The sequence below is a fragment of the Oryzias melastigma genome, linkage group LG17 (genome assembly GCF_002922805.2).
Source record: "Oryzias melastigma strain HK-1 linkage group LG17, ASM292280v2, whole genome shotgun sequence".
Lineage (NCBI taxonomy): Eukaryota > Metazoa > Chordata > Actinopteri > Beloniformes > Adrianichthyidae > Oryzias > Oryzias melastigma.
Window position 1 is genome coordinate 3,922,249 of NC_050528.1, and position 4,520 is coordinate 3,926,768.

A 4,520-nucleotide genomic window follows, 5' to 3' on the forward strand; every position below is an offset into this window, starting at 1 on the left:
GAAGAAGAAGAAGAAGAAGAATAATAAAATATAATAAAGAATTACAACAACATACTCTGATTGCTTTCAGCAATCAGACAATTAAATGTGTTTTTCCTCATGTCGCAGAAGAAAGGCGTGCAGTCAAACGCTCAATCAAAACAGACGCCGCAGACAGTAGTAGAGCTGATGTTCTACAGCCGTGGTTCCAAATCTCTTCAGGTCACGAAGTGTTTAACGTCAGACGATATTTTCATGGACCGCCCTGATTTTTAGACACTAGATTTCATTTAGGAACTATTAAAATTTGATACAGATTTTTCTTTAATCCAAAAAAAATCTAAAGGCAACTTCATCCTCGTCCAACTTTAAAGGTATGACCTTTATAAATAAATGAGAAACATTGGTATCTTCTAAATATAATCATAAACCTGAATGCGCAGTTTGAGCTGCTTTATTAGCAGCATTAGTTACTAAATATGCATTATTATTAATATTATTATAGTGGGTGGGAACAACTGTCACGATAAATCAGAATTCGGAGGAATTCGGAGGTTAAATGCAGCTTTTATTTTGAAGTAGAAGGCTCTTTTTTCTGTTTCCTCTCTGGATTTTTTTCTGCAAAAACAAGTATTCAAAAAAGTTTGTTTTTGCCATTTTGCTAGCTTGGAGGTTTCAGTTTAGTGGAGTGAAAGTAGCGGATTGATTTTGGACACGCGACTGAGAGAATCCACACTGAAAAAAGTGAAATGTTGCATCAATGAACAAAAGTTCTGTTATTTGTTACATTTAAAATCATCAGTAGATGGTTAACTGAACTTAAAAATTTAATTTGATTAAAAACTAATATTTTTAATTGTAATAAATTGCAAAACTTCTGTTAATTGATGCAGAGTTTCACTTTTTACAGCAGTTTTTCAAAATAAAACATTCTTCAAAAAATGTAAGTTGTGTTTCTTTTTTTTAATCAACTGTTCGACAGACCGGTACCGGTCCACTGAGGTTAGGGATCACTGTTCGACAGAACCTTTTACTAAGACTGAGGAACTCGGTCACCACTTTTAATGGTTCTGGCTCGGCTCCTAGTGTTTTCCAGTTATTAGAACACGTGTGTGAATGAGTTAACGTTGGTTGAGGAAGTGAAACAGACTTTCCTGGTTCTGTTTTAGCTCTTCCAGGAACTGGACGCCACATTTTCCTCTTTTTTTAACGAGAGGAGATCAACAGATGGTGGGATTCTATGAACAGACATTTCCTATGCAGAGTTCTGTTTGACAAAAGGAAAATTTATCATTTTATTTCACCTGTTTCATCCAAAAAGTGGGTCTTTTATTTTTAATTTCTGTGATTTAGGGGTGTATGTTACAATAAAACCACAAATCTTTAGAACTAATTGAGCTTAAACTCAATATTAAAAAAAAAAAATCAGTAAAAAAAGGATTCATTTTTTTCCCTAAAGGACACGAGAGGTTAAGTTGCAACCAGTTCCTGCAAATCATCATCTGAACGTGACGGGATCTCCAGCAGGTGCTGACGTCGGTTACAGGACACGTTTATCTGTACGCACTTCTGGATCAGATCAACGCAGATAAAGATCTGAATTCTGGCAAATCTGAATAAACCCTCAGAGGGTGTGTAGAAAACGATCGGCAGGATAAAACGTCTGGTTCATAAAAAGACGGTGAAGCATGACTCGGGCTCATAAACTTGAATCTAAACAAAGAGCGGGAAGACAACGGACAGGTGAAGCCAAAGTCTGTCTGTCTGCCAGAGAAAACCAAACATTCCTGCAGCAGAATCATTTCAGCTTCTTCTGCAGCCAAAGACGTCTCACACATGTGGGCGGAGCTTAGCTGGATCTGAGTATTGTTTACTAAAAATCAACTTCTTTTGTCAAGTTTATTCAGAAGTTTATGCTAAACTCTGGTTTGGACAAACAAAAACAATGATCCACTTCGGAGATGAAGGTCTCAGTTCTCTAGTAAATGACCGGTTCACTTCACTTTAGAGTAGACAGACTTTCACCTGATCAAAAAGAGGAAGAGAATCATACGATGAAGGCTCTGTTAACTACACTGACTAAAAACGTCCATTTGACCCATCCAGAACTCATTTTAGGGTAGCACCCCCCGAATAAGTGTAGCCTGGAGAAATGATGCTGCCTCACAGGACACAATAATTGGGGTTTTATACAGTAATTTATTATTTTTAAATCACACTCAAAAATGGTCAGACTTGCTTTCTGTAAGTAAAACAAAATCTCAGAATTTATTTGACAAATGGTTGGTCTAAAAGATTTGACCAAACAAAAATGTTAAATAAAGTAACATAAAAATACGGCAGTGGACTCTGACCACAGAGAGTTAACACAAAAAACAAAATTACTTACAAGTCATTGGAAAAGTTACAAATAAATAATCGAACAAAAACTCACTTTTTTTAGCAGCTTTACACTCAGGAACGCTGGAAATGGCGCCGTTTTCTCACAAGCTACGCGTCTGTCATGGCTTCCTCACTACCACGACGCACATTTCCGTCCTCTGTAAAATCCATTTAAAACTAAATAATTAAGCAGAAATACTAACAAATAACTCCAACAAATTAATATTGAAAGATGGCTTTTACATGTTTTGAATAAATTACCTTAAAACTTCGTGGATATTTTCTCTATCATGCAGATGAAACAGCCGCGGAGCAGACAGCTAAACAGGAAGACGACTGCTTTGCGTCTTTTCAAAATAAAATGCCCAGCGATAACTTCCGCGACACTGCCCTCCACTGGTTAAACACAACATTTAGAGTAACAATATATTAACACTTACACTTGTTACAAAATATATAATTGTCACAGAAGGAAAATAATTAAAATACGTTATAACTGTAACTAATAGATTTTCAAGTTTTAAGTATTTTAGACACAGAGGGAATTGGCTGAACATTTACCACTCTACTACATAAGCAACGGGTGTGTTTTGGAGATGTTTGGTTCACGTCGAAATGAAACATCTTCAGAAGCATTTTAGAGCTGACTATGACCAAACACGTTTCCATCAACCCACAGTAGGGTGGTCCCCTGTTTATCATGGGAGTTACTGGCTCTGCACCAAAAGCCACGCCCCCTCAGAGAAGATTTTGGAAACAGAGGCTTCAGATCAACATGAAAAATTTATTTTTAAGACATTTAGGTTGTGGGATTTTGGTTAAAAACTTCATAATCATCATTAAAACACTACTGGGAACGTCTTTTTTAATAAAAAATTGTCATGGGGAATTTTAAAGACCCACTCCAACAAAAAAAAAAAAAAAATCTAACTTGTGTTTTCAACATGTTCTTGTAGTATTTTCTTAAAATAGAGGATGTACATAAAATGATTTGGGATTAAAACTGCATTTCCGAGTATTTCCTATTCAAATCGCATTGGATCAGAAAACTAGATGCGAGAAAAAGGTCAGACTACTGAAATGGGCGGGGCTAAAGTCTCTTTTCTCCAGTCCGTTCTTTCACTCCCTGACCTGCTCATGCTTTGGTGTGCAAGAAATAATGAGCCTTCAAACGCTCACAAGCTGTCAAAACTGTACGGCTAGATTGATCCATTTAGTTATTTTTGTGCCACTAATGTTAGCTTGAGGCTATAAGCTAGCACGTGAGCACGCAAACAGAGCTCTCAGCAACGGGGAGGGGTGGGGTTGCTCCAGGCCAATAGTCCCGCCCACAACCAATAATTGTTTTTCCAAGGATCAACTGCTTCCGTGCATAAAATGACTTTTTGATTTTAGCTAAAAACTATACAATCATGATTAAAAGATCACCGAACGATTTTACAAAAGAAAAAAATACGGGAATGGGACTTTAAATCCTCACTCACTGTTTCTGGTGTTTTTATCATGTTTTTGTAGCTTTTTCTGATATATATAAAGAAAACTAAACTCAAAATTACATTTTTGAATATTTCTTTACACAAATTGTTGTAAATCAGGAGCAGACTCATATTTGTGACATAAAAAATGTGCTGGGCGGGGCTAGAAGCTCCCTGCTCTGCTCCATTCTGATGCATCCACTTGCAGACAAATAGATTTATTTATGTCTTTATTTTTCTCTTTAAAACTGGAATCTATTGATCTCCATTTTTGTTGCACTGATTTGGTTGGGGGTGTGAGGGGCTGTAAGCTAGCTGGAGAGCGTGTAAACAAAGAGTTCTTAGCAATGGGAGTTGCATAATAACATTTGGCAAACTAAACGCATTCTGTACAGGAAACACGAGACGGAGGAGATTAATTGATTATTTCTGTCAAAATAAGAGTTTATTGATTATATATAACATCTGATCTTAGGTTATGTGATAACTGTTTGCTATTTTTCAGAGAATTTTGCATCAGAACTGCTTCTATTTCCAGGAAAATCACCTTTTTCTTTTATAAATATTTATGTGTTTTTAAATGTTGCTCAGTAAAAAGCACGTTTTGTTTAAACTCATGATGTTTTTTTTTCCTTTTTCCTGCTGTCATGAAGGAAAACAGGTTGACGAGCAGCTTCTGCAGCA

The 4,520-nt window shown here is 36.3% G+C and overlaps 1 long non-coding RNA gene across 3 annotated transcripts in view; it reads right to left on the minus strand.

The window, feature by feature from the left end:
• The window catches only part of LOC112147442, a 56,230-nt gene extending 53,477 nt beyond the window's left edge, over nt 1-2,753 (minus strand). For all 3 annotated transcript variants that reach the window (XR_002919454.2, XR_004949451.1, XR_002919453.2), the window contains exons 1-2: nt 2,623-2,753; nt 2,414-2,519 (exon numbers count right to left, since the gene is read on the minus strand). This is a non-coding gene — a long non-coding RNA (uncharacterized LOC112147442). The remainder of the gene's footprint in view (nt 1-2,413; nt 2,520-2,622) is intronic.
• Between the last annotated feature and the right edge of the window lie 1,767 nt (nt 2,754-4,520).